At 39.5% G+C, this 20,350-nt stretch overlaps 1 pseudogene; it reads left to right on the top strand.

Annotated features, from left to right (window-relative positions):
* The first annotated feature begins 4,216 nt into the window (after nt 1–4,216).
* LOC130566522 (interferon-induced very large GTPase 1-like) lies at nt 4,217–12,663 on the top strand (annotated as a pseudogene).
* The last annotated feature ends 7,687 nt before the right edge of the window (nt 12,664–20,350 follow it).

The raw sequence follows: 20,350 nt of genomic DNA, 5'->3' as shown, positions 1-20,350 counted from the left end.
TTTTGTAGATTAAATTCCCCAAAAAGTGGTTTGCTTGAGCGTCCTGACCAGCCACACACAACAAAAGAAAGACTATAGGGTGGCGTCTGGGAAATCAGTTTGAATATGTGCAATTTTACAAAAGGCTTAAAAAAGTAACCATGGAAGGTTTCTGAAATGTGTGAACAGAATTCTGTCTGACGGTTTACAGAAGTAACCAGCTTTGCTTAAGTCACATGTATTACAGTAATACAAGACTTCAGGGATGTTAGTCATGAGTATTAGGTGACATGAGAACACTTCCTCAAACCACAGCAGCTGGAACAGAGGCCAAACAAACTCTACTCTACAACCACACACAGACTTTGAGCCTCAAAAGTGGTTTGTACTTCGCCAACACAAGAACAGAGGTCTACCACTCTGCAAACTTGTTGCCAAACATTTGACAGCAATGTCAAAAGTCATTTCCTTCAATTGTAGCCTATATGGAGCAGCATCAATGCAGCCAAAATGTGATCTGATCATGTTTCTTTTCCCCATAAATCCACTGCAATGTATCTAATGAAGAAGTGATTGCTATTGCTTTAATAATGGCCAGTTCACTTTCAGTCTAGCGATTTGTATCCCTCCTCCTCACAATCTTAAATTTCAACTTTATTTAGCAAAGAGAACATATTTCTTCGTGGCTGCGTGTATTTGAGCATGCATCTTCAGTAGAATAACTTGCCAACAGATTGCTCTTTTCCATGCTTTTTAGAAATGCTGACAGCATTTCTACCTTGAGAGCACCCTGTGTTGCTCAGTTCCACAAGGCAATGTACAGAATATTGAGATTATAAATGAAGGGGTTTAGAGCGAATAGTGCAAAGTGAGCACATCCATCACCCTGGAAACACAAATCTGCATTCTAGCAGGATGTTAAATCCAAAGTAAATCTCTAAAACATGTCACATGTGGGTCATTGATGGGAAACAATCTGATGTTAAAAAATGTAAGTGAATGTAAAGTGCTGACTTAGCACTTGATAAAATCTTTATTTTTGAGAAATCTTGTGATTCAAGTGCCTTAAACTCTTTGTGTGGACTGTATCCTCAGCGGCGCCCTCTGTAGTTTATTAATTGCGGCTGCAGAGAAAGTGGAGTATGTCACCTTGACCTCACTTACTTGCTCATCCACATGCATGCATTTTACACTATTGTCTCTGAGGCAGGAAATATGAGGTAGATTTGTTACACAGAAGGAAAACACATAAGAATGTGAGGGATCAGTTAGCTGATGCCTTTGGTTACAATAGAGCTGGTGGTATCTTTTTAAGTCCAGAATGTTCTGGAACACAGACAGCATTTATAACATCCTATTATTAAAAGTCCTCACACCCAAGCTTGTAACCCTTGTGAAGTATGTCAGTCATGTCCAGAAGTAAATATATGAATATATTTAAAAACCATTTGCATTTACATAAGCAAATAGATAAGCTGGGTGTCGTGATTCTGCCTCTCCTAGTCTTGGTTTTCTCAGTCTTGTGGCAGGATCATGACAGACCCACGATTCGATGAACAAAAATAACACCGTGCACAAATTTTTGTTTTGCCCGACCTTTTTATAGTTCTCGTACAATTCTGCGGTGCTAATTATGTTTTAGTGTATATTTAGCTCAAGTAAATTGAGCTTATATAATGAATTATGATAAATCGGTATATTGCAAATAAACAAACTGTACAAATGTTCACATTTTAAAATGTATCTTCCAATTGTCACTGTCAGAAGATTCTAGAAATTTCTGTAGCATAGGGGAGGTGGGATGAAGCGATGATGGGTGACTACATCTGGAACATGGTTCGTGAGGACGGTATAGTCATAAAAGGCAAAAACGATCAAATGTACACTTCTGAAGTTGTGGACGACTCATTTTTAGTAACTGTTATGTTCAGCTGTTGTTTTGAGCTCAGTGTTCTGCCAGTACCTTGTAATTTCTGCGTACGAGTAATAATACCAAAATGTGTGACTTTTTTACTTTTTTTTGTGGGTTCCATCAATGGTAAAAAAAAAAACTGTGATTTTCATATTCAGCATGTTAAACTTCATGAAGAAACAGTAAAACTTAAAGCGAAACAACTTTTGTTTTTAACAAAAATTGTTACATTTGTGTAATTTAAAAACTGCAAGAATGTGTGAATGGTCTCTTTGAAGGTTTTCTTCCAAATCATGTATAAATCTCTACATTCTCACAAGGATTATGATTATTTTCATAATCCTTATTTAGTTGAAACAAATTCTTGATGAGTTCCATGATTACAGTGCAAGAATTGTCTGTGACATGAAGCAGAGTCTGGTTTTCACGAGGTGTTTTCTAATGAAGAGTCAGATAGACAGCTAATTCGTCATCTCATCCTCTTGTCTGGCCTGCTGTCATTAATCGTATCATCTCAAAAGTTCAAAAGCAACCACAGATTTTGTTCGCAATCTCATCAAGCACTCAGCGGAAAACCATTTCTGACAAAACTGTCACAGGGCCTTTGTAATCGATGCCTGGCAGCCATTTTTGGATTAGCCCAACTTTGACAGCCGAGCTGAGTTTAGGCACAGATGGGAAAAGAATGCCAAGATGCCCTGTTATGGTGCTTTACCTTGAATAAATAAGTCTATGTAGTCCATCCAAACCAATTATTTTATGAAGCTTTGCCCGTTTATAAAACATGGTAATTTATTACACACATTTGAAAAGGTTGAACGTAATGTTCTTTTGTAAAATGGGATATGACAGGTTTATTGCACAGCTGTATGATCTTCATAACCAGAAGGTTCAATGTAAATCCTCCCTCACTTTCAAGTGTTTAAAGCACATCTGCACCAAAGAGAAATTCAGGACTGAAAGACAGACCGAGACACTCATAGCATGAAAACTTCATATCAAAGATTCAAAGGATAACAATTTATAGTGTTTCTTATAGGCTTTGTAGGACTGTACTTGTTTTATGTAAGGATATATGTATGAACGGAGAAATGTAGTCATTTGCTGTTTTAGACAATACCACAGAAAGCTCTTTAATAACTACAGCTCAAATTCAGTCATTTTTGCTACTGTAATGTCTTTGTAAACATATTGGAATTTTGTAGATTTGAGGTTCACTTTAACACTTTAACTACTCGCATATCTAGCGCCATCTACTGATGCCCTTACGGTGTTGCAGTCGACGTCATCCTTCCTGTTGACTTAAAGTGAAAGTATTAAATACAATCATTTAATAACATTCATGAAACCATTTCACAAAACATTTAAGTTCCACTCTTGTGCTCCAGTTTCTTAACCACTATTCCATTCTATGGCGACTGTAATGAGTCCTGAATTATTTACATATATATATATATATATATATAAATTCACAATGGCACCATTTTTGTAATAGGGTCACATTTTGTTAGAAAATAAAATTCTGTAAACTTTATTTAATTTGGATATTGATATTGATGATGGAACTAATGACTAAACCTTACAGTGTTGCGGCCAGAACTTCTAGCACCATTTATATTATAATAATGATAAGAGTATACAAGTTATATAAATGTATACATGAGTCTAATTCAGGTGAAAATGATGAGATAAAATATTAGTCTCTGACATTTGCCAGTAATTGGGTGGAGTGAAGACCCCCTTAATATCAACACTGATCTTACATAGCTACAGGCTTAATGGCCGTTCACATAACAATAACTATAAAGATAACTATAAATATATTTGCGTCCACACCAGCGGACGATAACAATAACGTTATGTTTATTTTATATCAAGATTTACAGTATTGTTTAAAAAAACAACACACAAATGTTTCAAAGACCATTTTTAGTTTTTCTGAATGTACTATTTATATCATATTCACAATCACAACAGTCATATTTGTATTACGTATTTAGAAAAAGTTCAAAAATTATTTTTTATTTAATAACCTCGAAGTTTTCATGTACAGTATCTTGTCATGCTGTTGGTCTTTCACATTGCATTAAACTATTTTCCTTATATGCCCAGGAATACTTGACTTCTGGCTGGCAAATAAACATTTGTTTTATGTCCAGATTGCCAAATTACAGAAGATTTCAAATTTATGCTTTTCTTAGCACCACTGGAAATTCTTAAATGTCAAGTGAACTACTGGAACACAATGAACCAGTTTCTCTGCAATCTACAGATTCCATCTAGTTGACATGCCAGTTAACTGAAAGTAAACTGAAAACATTTGCTGTTTGGTATTAGGAAGATGATGCAGTGAAAGACTTCTGCACTCAGGTTTGACATTATTGCTTTTAATTGTATAATGCTTTTGGAGTGTGTACATTTTTATAAATGCATTTACAAAATTTTCAAGACATTTATAGGACTGTTACAGACCAAAGGGCAAAAAAGAACGAAAGAAAGAAAGGTTTTTAAAAACTTTTTCTGAATATACGTAGACCTTTCATTGGACACACGCACTTGGCCCAAAGTTAAATTCCGGTCTGGTTATAATATAACATTTGATTTTATATTTAATTTATATTAACATTTTATTGTATATCAATTGTATTAAATTCAATTAAAACTACTCTAAAGTTGTTGATAATTGCGGAGGTTAAGTTTGGGAGATTTTGTTTATGTTGTTGTCGCTGAAACTGTCTATAGTTAACGTGAAATGTGCTTTAAGCCTACAAACATCAACAAACTGAAAAAGTATGGCAGGGAGTAGTATGTCAAAATTCCCCTACAGCACTTTGAAACAAAAACTAAAGGAAACAAACTGTACGGCGCCCCGCGAAAAATATATATATATTGTGCGCATTATTTAGTAATATGTGAGCATAATATGTGTTGCTAATTCATTCACTCAATTTAAATAAACTGTGCTCAAGTTTTATAAACCCCATTCCCTTGATTTAGGTAAATCACATACTGTCACGATCACTAGTTGGAGTGTCCTGCATATACACCTGAGGGCACTCCTTCCAGGACCATTGTCATTGTATCAGAACTGCATTTCTTAAAATCTTTTGCCCAGACCCATGTGTTATTGCTTTTTACTGTGTCTCATTATCTTTTTTGTTCTCTGTCTATTCAAACCCCAGTGTTTCAGGGTCCTGTGTCATTTGTTGTTCCTATGTTGTACAGTATTTGCAGTATTTAAGAGCTGCAGTCTTAGCTCCACTGACTATACCATGACTATTTCTGAATAACAATATTTTAATTCATATCTCATAAATACACAGAGGAACTATCAGATGAAACTTCAAACTTAATGTTCATGCAGGCAAGAGTAAAACATCTGAACAATCAGACATGGGTAAGAAAACACAACCATACCTCGTGATTAAAACCATTAACTAAACACACCTCTGGTTCTTGGTGAATTAGAAGCAATTCCTTTGTTGCTTTATTCTAGATCAGAATCTGACCGTTGTACTATTTGGAAACTCTGCTGCAGTCCAGTATGGGGATGATAATATACTACTTGGGAAAGAAGTGCACTTTGGAAATGCAGAAACACCCAAGATTGATACTGTACAGGTGAAGATATCAACACGCCGTGTCTCAGTGACCAACATAATTGGCTTACATGAGACTGAACATCACAGTTACTCTTTGGATCATCTCTTTGGTCAACTAGCACATGAAAATGAAATCCATGCCTTCATATTTGTTGTGCAACTGGGCCATTTAACAGATGCTGATAAGATGGGCATTGAATGGCTCCAGGAAGTTTTTGGTGACAGAGTTACTGAGTTTGCAATAATTCTCTTCACCTATGAGCAACAGGAAGAGAGTGAGTCTATAATAGATGACCTGAAGAACAACATTGTTCTGGAGCAGCTGTATGAGAAATGTGGAAGCAGATATTATACCTGCAACAAAATCATGAACAACCAATCAGAGTTGAGCAAACTGATGATTGGCATTGAACACCTGTTGTTTGACAATAAACAGCAAGGCTACACTAGAGAGATGTACAACACGGTTAAGAAAGAGATAAGAAAGAGAGGAGGTCAGAAAACCAGAAAGCTTAAAAAGAGTAAGTACACAGATTTGGTTTTCTGCATCAAGAAACATGACACATATTACAAAATGTAATTATTTTCTTTCTAGCACAAGATCAACCCACAAACAGTAATGAAGAATGTCATGGCGTATTCCATGCTATAACAGGAGAAGTCCCTAGGGTAAGTGTTAAAGTGTGGGAATACAGGTAGGAAGCTTGAATGAAATCATTTTGACAAACCCCTTACCTGGCACCGTCCCGTATACGGGACAGCTGATTTACTTCAAGATTTGGCATGGGAATTCTTATCTTATTGTGACAAGCCTTATATCGTTGGAAAGGTCTAAATCTCTAGAAAACATATTTCATCACAGTTTTATAGAATAATGTATGTAGAAAGAGTAATTGTATCTATTTTTAAAAGAGGGGGATGTATAAAAACAGCCGTTGCATTTTGAAATGGAACTGGCAGCAGACTGACAGTTGAAGGGGAGGAGTTAATGGATGCTCCGCCCAAGCTGTATAACACGTCATTTAAGATGGACAGTCATTACAGGACAGAAGTGCATTTTCAGATTTTAACTGAAGATTATTGGGGCGCATGATTTTTAAAAAGAGAATGACCCATATTTATAAACTATTTATAATAAATGCTTCACCTGGCCTTTAAAGTCCCCCTGTGGTCAATAATTGTATCCCTTAAAACTAATTTTTGACAATCCAAATTACATTTTAAAACGTTTTTTCCTGTGGAAATAATTTCTCCTGCCTTAAACTAGTTTGAATGTAACTCTACATCTCAGCTTCATTAAGTATACGCAGATACATGAATTAGCAAATTAGCCACCACGCCACTCACTCACACTCGTCAGTTCCAGACGCTGCTAAAACTGAAAGTGAAACTGAGAGCTGGCATGGCAGTGCAGTGACCGATTCAGCCCGAATCTATGCGCCATCTTTGCATATTCTTTGCCTCAAATTGCTGATCCAAAGGGGTCAAATGAGTGGATGTGATTTGTTATAGGTTAATGATGTCATTAACCGGAGCGGTTTCAAAGTGCATTTTTTTAAACTGTCTTTGGTAAACTGCAGTTTTATGGCGAAAATGCTCAGCAATGGTTTAAAATGATAAATTTGCACATGGTTTGTCTTAAAGCACATTAAAAACACCACATAACCATATAAACAACATTAAAAACTTGATTTTCACCACAGGGGGTCTTTAAGGTTTATAAACAGGTGTGATTTAATGCATGCTTTAGACACCAAAGTGTACCGGAAACACTCCCATAGAGTCAACACCATGATACAGCATCTTGTTCCCTTCTTAAAAGACATTTCTTCTATTGTGTTTATTTCTCAGAGAATGGTTGAGAAGTGTTCAACAGACGGTGCAGGAATGAATCAAAACAAAGAAAATGTAGCCTGGGTAAAAATAGAACACCTATTTCAAAGACTTCATCTTAATAACAGGCAGGACTGTAAACTGAGAGCTGCAGATGTTCTTCAACTAACTGCACATTCATTACAGTCACACGAGTCTTGTACTGAGGAGGAGCTGGTTCAGACTTACATACAAAAACTACTGATGATGAACTACCGAGCAAGAAACATTAAAATGAAAGATACCAACAACCAACAAAAAGACAATGACTCTCTTGAAGATAAGGGTAACGTAGATGTTCTTGAGGAACTTTTTATGTCTACAGAAAGTATAAACAAGACAGGTGCTATTCACCCAATGGATGTTCAGATGGCCGTGTTTCATTGTGCTGAGAATTTCCTAAAGCAGTTGATGGTCACTAAACTCTCACAGTGTCAGTATGCTCTTCCTCTGCTTGTACCTGATCCATTTACAAAACAGATTCAGTTTCCTCTCTGGACATTTAGACAAATCAGCAAGGGTCTGAAGATGACAAATAAAAACAATGAGATAATAAGGAAAATCCAGTCAGTCTATAAGGCAGAAACTCCAATGGTGTTTTTCTTCAGGTTTGACACTTTGTCCTCATCCAAGTCTCAACTGATAAACAGTCTAATCAATGAGAAACACAACACGTTTTTCCACAGGCACTGCTCAGGAAGCAGCAAAACCAGACTACTGTTGGATGGAGTGGTGGAGATCGCCTGGTACTCTCCTTCTGGAAAAAACACAGACACATTCACAGACTGTGTAGCGTTCTGTAACCTCCACGGTGATGCAGAAGACAACGAGAAACAGCTGGGAATCCTGACTCAAATGGCTTCGGTGAACGTTGTTTTTTTACCGAAGCTTGACAAAAATGTCAAAGGTGTAACAAGGATCCCAAACCTGTCCCGAAAGCCACTCATTTGCCTTTTTGCTGAGGATGAATCTACTAAGAGTAAAACAAGAACAGGCATTTACAAAATTGGATTAAAAGGCAGAAATAAGGCAGATGTATCAGAAGAACTGAGAGAGGCTATAAATGATTTTCTCTCAATGTCACCATCAGAATCAACTTCCCTTTTCAAACTCGAAGATGTGTCCAAACACATAGATAGAGTAGATGAAGATGAGGATGAAAGCTGCAAGAAAGGAAAAGCAGCAGCAGAGAACATCATGAGATTACTAAGGGGAGAGAGTCTGACCAAAATCAAAGAAAATGTACTGCCCTGTCAAGGAACTCTGTGGCATAATTGGTGTCAGAAGATAAAAGAACTACATCAGGGATATGTGATAGAAACAGATATACCCAGAAAACAAGTCGAGTTAAAAACAATACGTGCACAGCAGCATGAACGTGATATTAGTCCGTTTGTCAAGCTTTTCATTCAAGAAATGATTTCAAAAACTCCAGATGAAAAGTGTTTTTTTCTTAAATGGCTCCCGATCCTCCTGGATGAGTATACTTCAACTGAACTTTCGGAGCTACATTACAAGTATGATAAAAAGTGGTCAGAAGTCTTAAAAAGGAAAGATAATGCTAAAAGAGATGGGCAACCAACGTCAGCAAGTGTAAGTGATGAAGAAACAGAACTCGATGAGATAGCAGAGGAACTTCAAGCTGCAACCTTTGGTTTAGAACACATCGTGAGAGAGATCGGTCAGATCTATGAATCATGTTCATCAGTCAATAAAGAAAAAAAAGGCCTTCCGTGCAGATACTCTGTTCTCCCGAGTCTTGCAGCAGAGATGATGGTCTCTGGATTTCCTCTGGAGCTGATGGATGGGGATGCCGCTCATGTTCCTTTTCTTTGGATTACTGCTGTTCTAGATGAACTCACCAAGGTACTAGGAGACCAGAGAGTCTTTGTTCTGTCAGTTTTAGGGGTTCAGAGCTCTGGGAAATCCACAATGCTGAATGCCATGTTTGGTTTGCAGTTTGCTGTCAGTGCTGGCCGGTGCACTAGAGGAGCGTTTATGCAGCTGGTCAAAGTGGCGGAGTAGATGAGAAAAGAGCTGAAGTTTGACTATATTCTGGTTGTTGATACTGAAGGACTCCGTGCTCCAGAACTGGCGGGAAGGTCTACGAGACATCATGACAATGTAATGGCAACATTTGTTGTTGGTCTTGGAAATCTGACCTTGATTAATATCTTTGGAGAAAATCCATCTGAGATGCAGGATACCCTTCAGATCATTGTTCAGGCGTTTCTGAGGATGAAGCAGGTCAAACAGACTCCTAGCTGCATGTTTGTGCATCAGAATGTTTCAGACAACACAGCTGGAGAAAAAAACAAGGAAGGAGACGGCTACAAGAGACACTGGATAAGATGACAAAACTTGCTGCTAAAGATGAAGTCTGTAATGTTGAATGTTTCAGTGAAGTCATCACTTTTGATGTACAGAAGGACGTGAAATATTTTGCACAGCTCTGGGAGGGAAGCCCACCCATGGCTCCACCAAACCCATCATATTGTGAAAACATCAAAGAACTTAAGAAAGCTTTTCTTTGTAATGCCTCAACATCAGATGGAATAATGCTGACATGCATTAAAGATCGTATTAAAGATCTTTGGGAGGCTTTGCTGAATGAACGATTCGTGTTCAGTTTCAGAAATTATCTGGAAATTGCTGCATATAGAAAACTGGAGACAGCATACGGCAAGTGGTCCTGGAGCCTTCGCAGTACCATGCTGGAAATAGAAAGTAAACTACACAACAGAATAGAAAATGAAGCCATCGATGAAGTTGAAGCAACTGATCTTCAAGGCCAACTACAAGAGAAAAGTACTAAAGTAAAACAATCAATGTCAGAGTTCTTTGAAAAAGACAAGGACAGAGAGATCTTGATACAGTGGCAAGTATCATTTGAAATAAAAATCAAAGAGCTTGAAGAAAACATTGTGAGAGAAACAAAGAGGAAGTTGAATGATATTATTCAGCAGCGAGACCTGAAGAAAAAGATTGATTCCCATAAGACAAATCATGAAAACACTCTCTTTGAAAAGAGCAAAGAACTTGCGATAAAACTCAAAGATAAAGCAAATGATAAAGCAATCCTAAAACGAGAGTTTGATTCCTTTTGGAAAGAGTGTCTCAAGACGATTACCACAAATACTCCATCAATTAAAGACATTAACATATGGCGAGACATGAAACAAATCTACACCGACATCTATAAAAGTAGCCCTGTAGATGCCTGGAAAGAGGATAGTAGAAACAAGAATATTTTCTATGTGCTGGGTTATGCAAAATATGTCCAGTTAAAGAAATCTACTGGAATTACAGGACATGTCGTGAACGCTTATAAAGCCACTAAAGAAAAATTGGGCTACACTTTATCTAAAGAAGATGAAACCCAAATGAGAAACTTAGTCAATGACATTGCACATCAGACAGAAAAAAAGATCATGTCATATAACATACCAAAGATGGGATACAACAAAGGCTACATTCAAGAACTCGCAGGTTACATCAAGTCAAGAGTAATACAGTATGAGGAATCTTGTGTGAAATATGCGTTCAAAAATGAATTTTACTTGGATTTACTTCAGTCCATCTTCAAGAGACAAAACAAGACATTCAGGGAGCAGCACAAAATGTTCAGGGAATCCCATGATCCAGTTTTCTATTTTGAAAAAAAGAGACAAGAATACTACAGTATTTTCCAGAAATACTGTCAAGGCGCAACATCAGCTGCTATTTTTGGTGTGTTCATCTGTCAGAAACTGAAAGAGCCCATTGAGAACAGTGTCTACAAAAACACTGCCAGATATCTGGCTAATGAAATGAAAACAAACTGTGAACCACTGAATGGAAACAGATCTAAAGTAGAAAAACACATCCTGAAGAGGCTGGCAGAAAACGAGGACTTTGACAAATACATGGAGTACATTTATGAACCCAAAAAACACTTTAAGAATTTCATCAATGAAATAGTCGAGGAGTACATCGGTGCCAAGTTCAGGACCAGTGTTTTGCCCATGATGAAAGAGAACGCTGAACTCCTGCAGCAGAACATCATGAAAGCAGCTCATAAAGCCACTGAAATCGGTAAGGATATAGATGAGTGGTTAAAGCATTTCACACAGGACCTCTCGGATGTGCTGATATTCTCCGTAAAGGACCTCAGTGGAGTGAGTCAGGATGGCATTGACGATTTCAACATCCTTGAAGATGTGATACGAAAAGAACTTCCTTCAATAACGGCCATAATCAGCAACTGCAGTAGAGAAACATTCCCGGCAAAGCTGGAAAATAAGGACAGACCGTATGAGATTTTGATTGAGCACCTCTGTCAGTGCTGTTGGGTTCAGTGCCCTTTCTGTGCTGCTATCTGCACCAACTCGATAGAAAACCATGATGAAGATCACAGCGTTCCTTTCCATCGGGTGGATGGACTTAATGGGTGCTATTATGATTTTACAGAAGGTCTGGGCGCAGATTTTTGCACAACTTTAGTGACAACTAATAAGAAGTTTTATGTGGGACAGTGGACACCATGTAAAGAATACAGAATTGCAGGAGGTGTTTATGCAGAGTGGAGCATCACCCCTGACTTGTCAGAGCTGCCTTACTGGAAGTGGTTTGTGTGCAATTTTCAGGAACAGCTGGAAAATTATTATGAAAGAAAGTTCCACAGTTGGGAGATTTCATATGAATGGAAACAATACACAAAAGTAGATGCTATTAAGAGTTTAGATAAATACATCTAATGAAATACATTCAAACAAACTCAGACACCATATACCAACTTTGTGTCATACAATTGCTTTGATATTGCTCTAAAATCATACATTTTCAAACCTAAAAAGTGCAGCAATACAACAAAAATAGAAAAGCAGGATGTAGTGATGCAGAACAACAGTAGCGGACAGAGGCTAAGAAGTGAAGCATCTGTATACTGAACTGTATATCAGCTCAAAGTAATATTAAATGTGTCTTATTTTACAGAAGTCATCACAATATTTGAGTTGTGATTTAAATAAAGCCTCTGAAGTTATTTTATGTATTTGAATAGCAAAAATCTGAGAGGCTGGTAAAATTCTGCAGCAATACCCGGGCTAGTGGGCACTCAACTATGATTTCAAAAACAGCTGGGTTGGTTTTATTTCTCTTCAATCTTCAATCATTCTTCTCACATAATAAATAATTTTGACTCAAACCAAAACTTCATCTCCATGTATTTTTTACAGTGCTGTCAATCAATTAAAAAACTAACAAATGAATCACACATTTTTGTAATCGCAAATATTCGCACTTAACATCAGAAGCGAACCCACAAATGAGAAAACCTAAACTACTGGAAAAATTTATATTTAAACATTTTCAAATATTTATTAAAAGTGGTTGCTTTGCCCTTTTAGCTAAGAATTGCACGCAATTGATTGCATTGATTTTGTGTCCATATGATAGATGTGAATACTGCTGTTGTTTGGTAAAATAACTCATCTGACTAACTAAAGTCAGTGAAGAAGACTGTAAAAAAAGCTTATGGTTGTCTAAATCAGACTAAATCAAAGCTTTGTGAAAAAAGACACTGAACGACTTCACACAAAATGGCCGCCAGTAGGCTCTTAACCCAGCTTTTCTTTGCTGCAGATATTTACATATTAGAGTAAAACAATGCTTCCAAGTCCATTTAAATGAACAAAGTTAGCGATTACAATGCAAACCATAATAAAAACAAGGCTTGGACTACAGTAACTGAGAAAATGAATAGTGTAAATCGGTCAGTTCCACAAACCTTCAAAGATGTAAACAAAAGAAGAGTCAAAGAAGAAAACCTTTGCTCCAACATTTCTTTTTCATAAAATTTTTTATTGGTCCTTGTAAACATTTCCTCTGATTATTGCCCTGTTATAAAAATAATTTGCTATAGCACAATACAAAGGGCAGGCAGCTTTTTGTATAGAGCAGTTAACAGCTTATTGGTTTCCATGACAACGTAAATCCAAACAAACAATTTTAGCTAATATTCTTATGAGAAATGACTGCTGTAGATCAATAACACATGAATAACAATAAATCACACTTTTTGGGGACAAAAAACACAGAAGATCTCTTTCTTGTGCTCAGGGACTTTTTTCTTATGCGCAGGGTATGGCGTTATTTTAATGACAAATGTCACGAGCGCATTATTACAAGGTGAGAGTGCATTCTTGTAATACGAGCGCGCGAATCTCTCCGCTCGCACGCCGGTTTCCTTTGCTCATGTCATGGTTCTGATTCATTTTGTCATGTTTTTCTTGGTCCTGTAGCAGAGTCATGACAAAGCCTTTGGTTATGTGTGGAGAGAAACATATTGTTGTCCTTTTGACAATAATATAAGTTCTCTCAAGTGTCTCGTCTCTGTTCCCGCCATCTCGTTTCCTCGTTATCTTTCCCTGAGTGTTTAATTACCCACACCTGCCCCGTGTCGTTATCCTTTGTCTGTCTTCCCTATATAATACCCTCATGTTTCATTGTCCTGTGTCGGTCATTGCATGTGTATGTACTCGTGTCATGTCCAGCTGTGTCACCTGTTCCTGTTTCGTCCTTTGTAGTAAGTGTTAGTTTAGTTTAATCCTTGTCTAAGTTTATGTGAGTCTAGTGTTTAGTCAGTTTACGTCCCTGTTACTTGTGTGATTTTCTTGTTCCTGTGTTTTGCCCCCATCGTGGGTTTTTGTTTTGTGTTCTGTTATTATTTTGTAAAAATAAACTTCTGTTAACCCCTTCATCCCCGCCTGCCTGCGATTGGGTTCTTTTCCCCCACTGTTCATGACAGAATGACCGACCCCTATCGAACCCAGCAGGCGGCTCCCAAGGACGGCAAGGCGTCGTCTCCCCGATCCGGCCTGGCCCACTTGCTACTGGGGTTCCACCAGGGGAGTTATGGGGACCGGGAGTTCGCCAGAGCATTCTCGGCGGTGGCAGAGGCGACCGGGTTCAGTGATGCGGAGTTGAAGACAATCTTCAACTGCTGCCTCACCCGGCGCCTCACACCGTCGGAGAAGAGGCTGCTGGCTCCTCTCGAGTTCGCGGATATGGTCAGGTACGTGGCCAACCGGGATGATCCTGGGAGTGGAGTTCCATTTGGAACTTCCGCTCCACGGTCGAGCGTCCCGGGGGGTCTCGTCCTGGCTGCCGCTGCCCGGGGGGACTCAGAACCCTCTGGCTGGAGCTCCACGGTTCCCGGTTCTCCTGGTGGAGACCGTGGCGAGTGGGGAGGGAAGGACTCGGGGACGACGTCTGGGGGTTCCCCCAACGCTGAACTACCTCCGGTCCCCACGGGTCCGCCAAAGATGGCTGCAGACCCGGCGGTGCGGAAAAGGAGGAAGGAGCGTCACGGGGGAACGTGCTGTCCAGTGCAGCTGGCTACCACTCCGGTGATCCAGCCGGCGTCCAGTCCGGTGCAGCCGGCATCCAGTCCGGTGCAGCCGGCGTCCAGTCCGGTGGTGCTGCCGATGTCCTGTCCAGTGTCCAGTCCGGTGCAGCCGGCATCCAGTCCGGTGCAGCCGGCATCCAGTCCGGTGCAGCCGGCGTCCAGTGCGGTGGTGCTGCCGATGTCCAGTCCGGTGCAGACGGTGTCCAGTCCTGTGTCCAGTCATTTGTCTAGTCATGTGTCCAGGCCAATGATCCAGCCGGCGTCCAGTCCGGTGATCCAGCCGGCGTCCAGTCCGGTGATCCAGCCGGCGTCCAGTCCGGTGCAGCCGGCGTCCAGTCCTGTGTCCAGTCCTGTGTCCAGTCTTTTGTCTAGTCATGTGTCCAGGCCGATGATCCAGCCGGCGTCCAGTCCGGTGATCCAGCCGACGTCCAGTCCAGTGGTCCAGCCGGCATCCAGTCCGGTGGTCCAGCCGGCATCCAGTCCGGTGGTCCAGCCGGCGTCCAGTCCGGTGTTCCAGCCGGCGTCAAGTCCGGTGCAGCCAGCGTCAAGCCCTGTCCAGCCGGCTATCCAGCCGGCGTCAAGCCCTGTCCAGCCGGCCTTCCAGCCGGCGTCAAGCCCTGTCCAGCCGGCCTTCCAGCCGGCGTCAAGCCCTGTCCAGCCGGCCTTCCAGCCAGTCCCTAGTCCGGCAGCCAAGCAAGCCCCGGGGAGACCTCCAGGGTCAAAGACTGTTCCCCCCAGGCTCCTCCTAAGTCCCCCAGGACTCCGCGCCCTCGAGCGCAGCCGGGGACTGGGACTATTCCCCACCCCCATTGGACTGCCCCCTATGGGCTCTGTTTTGCCCCACCCCCCTCCCATGTTTGTTATTTTTATTGTCTCACCCAAGTCCTTGTTATTTGTTGTCTTGTCTGCCTTGATTTTGTTTTCTTTGTTTTGCTTGTCCTGTCTGTCTCCCAGTCGTCTTGTCTCAGTCCGTCTACCCCTTGGTGAGCACCTGGAGGTGCTCATTAAAGGGGGGGCTTCTGTCATGGTCTGTTCATTTTGTCATGTTTTTCTTGGTCCTGTAGCAGAGTCATGACAAAGCCTTTGGTTATGTGTGGAGAGAAACATATTGTTGTCCTTTTGACAATAATATAAGTTCTCTCAGTGTCTCGTCTCTGTTCCCGCCATCTCGTTTCCTCGTTATTTTTCCCTGAGTGTTTAATTACCCACACCTGCCCCGTGTCGTTATCCTTTGTCTGTCTTCCCTATATAATACCCTCATGTTTCATTGTCCTGTGTCGGTCATTGCATGTGTATGTACTCGTGTCATGTCCAGCTGTGTCACCTGTTCCTGTTTCGTCCTTTGTAGTAAGTGTTAGTTTAGTTTAATCCTTGTCTAAGTTTATGTGAGTCTAGTGTTTAGTCAGTTTACGTCCCTGTTACTTGTGTGATTTTCTTGTTCCTGTGTTTTGCCCCCATCGTGGGTTTTTGTTTTGTGTTCTGTTATTATTTTGTAAAATAAACTTCTGTTAACCCCTTCATCCCCGCCTGCCTGCGATTGGGTTCTTTTCCCCCACATGTTCAGTGACAGCTTCATTTATGCACAAAACTGGACGCGCGCTTTCAATTATACGCTGCTCTCTTATGAATTTGTCTCTCCTCTCGCTCAGCTGAGCGTGTGCGCACTCAAAATGCGTGCCGTGCTCCACGAATCCTTTGGTACTCTTGCTCTCGAAGAGGTCCTCCTGCTGTGTTCCAGGCATTATAGGCTGTCAAAATGTAGTCAACCAATCAGGGATAGGCTTCCACGGCGGGCCAATGAAAACGCGACCTCTTACATGGCATCTTATTGGTTGAAAGTGACTCGACGTATTCAACGAAGCAAGATGGATCCACCACGTTCTCAGGTAACAATATTAATATATTTGATGCAACATTATTAATCAAATGTGTATTAGAAATGAACGGGGCATTAGGATGCTTTGTAGGCTACATATAAACATCAGTTTAACTACCATGTTATTCAGACAAAACAGGCCAACACCCTCAAGTTCATGTGGTCCTCATGCATATCATACACTAAACATAGTATTGTCAAAATAGTACTAAATTGATTACCGAACAATTTAGATTGGTGTCTTAAGTTAGCTTTATTCTAAAATAGTATTTACTACAAGTAACGGTACATATCAAAACAATAATAGCAGTGGAGTATGATCCTCCCAAGATGGCAGCGCAACATGCAACATAGGGCATGACGTCAGCTTCACACTCTTTAATTATCATGGTGACGATTTTAGATTATTTTATCATTTTATTTTATAGTAACAGATTTGGAATGCATTTGGAAATAACATATAATATTCTATACCTATTTGGTTCTGCATTCAGTGTTCCAGAAGTTCAGGGCATAAAACTGAACTTCTATGCAATATACCAAAAGCTCCCTTACCGTTCATTTCTAATATACATTTGATTAATAATGTTGCATCAAACATATTAAAATTGTTACCTGAGAACGTGGTGGATCCAGAGGCGTATTAAGACCTCATGGTGCCCCCCATCCACCCACCTACCCACACGCAAGAATCCACTCATTAAAAGATTTATATATTAAAAGATTTTATAAGAATGAAACTCAGCAATTTACAATATACTATTTTACAAGAATTACACATTAACATGACACTTTTGTAGAAAAGAACACAAAAAACAACTCTTTTCATCAAGCATTTTTAACAATTAGGCCTACTGTAGTTAAGAGGTCGCATTTTCATTGGCCCACCGTGGAAGCCTATCCCTGATTGGTTGACTACTTTTGACAGCCTATAATGCCTGGAACACACAGGAGGACCTTTTGAGAGCAAGAGTACCAAAGGATTCGTGGACGCACGGCATGCATTTTGAGTGCGCACATGCTCACTGAGCGAGAGGAGAGAAAATTCATAAGAGAGCAGCGTATAATTGAAAGTGCACGTCCAGTTTTGTGCATGAGCAAAGGAAATTGGCGTGCGAGCGGAGAGATTCGCGCGCTCGTATTACAAGAATGCGCTCTCGCCTTGTAATAATGCGCTCGTGACATTTGTCATTAAAATAACGCCATACAGGGGACCTTTTTCTGTTGCTCAGGGAGGTTTTTGATGCTCACTGGACGTTTTTCTCGTGCTCAGAGGTGCTCAAAGGTGGACGTGTGTCTCAGGCTTTAACAAAAAAACTGTGCTTGCCTTATCAGTGGCCTTGATGTTGACTGGATAAACTGTTGTTACTGGACACCAGTCCATCAGCTCTTCATCACTTGGTGATGGCAACACAGGACTCCAGTCCATGAAACAGTCCTCCATCACCACCTAGTCGACTTCCATGGGATCCTCACCTTGAAGATGCATGGGAGCCATGAACCAGGCATTAAAGGCTGCAGCTCTGTCCCTCAGTTTGGGCCTCTTACTGTATAGGCTTCATTACACAAGCGAGCCTTGTTCCACGCGCAGGTGAGCGGCGAGCTTTCGTTTGTCGCAGAGAGAGTAAGACTGTCCCTCTCAAACATCGGACAAACACTAAAGGAGTAGATGATGCTACAGATTATCACCATGGCAACTTATTTTTTTTAATTGGTAGCTGGTTTGAGCTGGTTAGAACTGGTTTGAGCTGGTTTAATCTTATCAAGTGCTGGTCCTTAGATGGACATGGCCAGTCACATAAATGTGTTTAGACTAGTTTTACAAGCTTGTTATGATCTATGTTGTCATGGAAAACAATAAACTGTCAACTGCCCTTAAAAGGTCTGACTTTGTATAGTGCTATAGCATAAGAAGAGGAAGAGTTTTTAAAGACCTATAAAATCCTTTGTGAAAAATAAATGTTGGAGAAATTTTTTGTCTCTTCGTTTGTGTACATCTTTGATGGTCTGTTAAATGGACTGATTTACACTATTCATTTTCTCAGTTACTGAAGCCCAAGCCTTGTTTTTGTTAGTCACACTGTAATCTCTAACCTATCAGCACATTGACAGTTTCAATGACATATTGCGCTGATTGGAACGGTCACTGGAAAACTGCGTAGGGTTTCTACACTGCTGAGTACAAGGAAAGTATGAGCATGAGCCATTAGCTCAATGCAAGGAGTCGAGAATAAAAATAAATGCTTTCAAGCATTTCATGGGGTTCTCTAGAAAGAACAAGTGCTCATTGAGAACCTATAAAATGTTCTAACTGTAGCATACTAACTTGTTTTCAAAATTCAGTAAACAAAAGCTGAGGATGAAAAGCATTATAAATAAAAGTATTTCATATGTGCATGAATTATTAATATTATTACTCTAAAATTTCCCATGCGGGCTCACGGCAAGCTTGCTTTAAATTAAATAATCATTTTAAACAGATATTTGCCCAGAGCTATAACCATAAGTATCTAGCCGAGAAATAAAAGTAAAATAAATAAATAAAGTTTTCTTTGAACATCACATTTACAACTGACAGAAGGCCCATAGAGTTGATGTGAGATTGCAATGTCAGGAAAAGTATTACATTTTCAAGGATGAATTACTCATCATTTCAGAAATGTTTAAAGCGAAATTAATGTTAAAAAATCAGTCAGTTTTTGACACTCCTCTTCTTATCTTCAGGTCACGCCACTGGTCTACAGCGCCACTCTGTGGTGATTATGAAGAATACACAGACATTCATGTTCATGGTATTAAATGACTTATGGAGGACTAAACCTGCAAAAATTATAAATAAATGAATGTATAAATAAATAAATATATAAATGTAATAATATGAAAATAAATACAGGAATGAATGGTTTGATAAAACAAAATAATTCGTTTTAGCTATTATTGATCTTAGCTTTAACTTTTCTTTTCATTTTTTAAATTGATTTATTATTTTTTGTGTCCATTTTTAATTATTTTTAATTATTATTATTTTTTATTTTTAGATTATTTTATTTATCCTTTCCTTTTATTTTTACATTTATTTATTTATACGTTTATTTATTTTTATATTTATTTATTATCGCATGTATTTATTTCCACTTTTATTTATTTATTCTTGTATTTATTCTTACTTTTCTGTGTCTTGTATGATAATTAGATGGGTTGGTCTTGCCTACTATTGGTTCAGCGTAGATTGAAGCGTTTGATCGATTACTCTTGACTTGTTTTGGACTAACGTCACGTCACTCACTGATCGTTTGCTTCGTGTATAACGTTTATGGCGTGCGCACAATTAGCTAGAGAGTTACAGCATTTAGCCAATGAAGTCGATAACCATGCATCAAATGACTATGTGTCATTCAGATTAGATGCACTTATTGAGGATTTATTACAGATTGACGGAGAGATAAATGACAAAGTTCTTCAAAATCTGTGCGAGTCAGGGGGTGCTAAGGTGGTGACCAAGTTCCGGTTACAGGTCCTCTGCCAAAGAGGTGCATGAACGACCTCAGCAGATTCGTCGATTCTGAAAGCACAAGACGACTTGATATTAAGATGTCTAATAAACACAGACTTTCTTGTTACATGATTTTGACATTCTTGTTAAGATTGCAAATTATTGGTATGATCGCCCGTAACGGCTGAAGCGAGGTGAAAAAATAAATAAAGCGATTTGACACGGGATT

The sequence above is a fragment of the Triplophysa rosa genome, linkage group LG16, assembly GCF_024868665.1.
Source record: "Triplophysa rosa linkage group LG16, Trosa_1v2, whole genome shotgun sequence".
NCBI classification, from domain to species: Eukaryota; Metazoa; Chordata; class Actinopteri; order Cypriniformes; family Nemacheilidae; genus Triplophysa; species Triplophysa rosa.
Note: the sequence above shows the minus strand (reverse complement) of the source record. Positions and strands in the feature narration are given on the sequence as shown.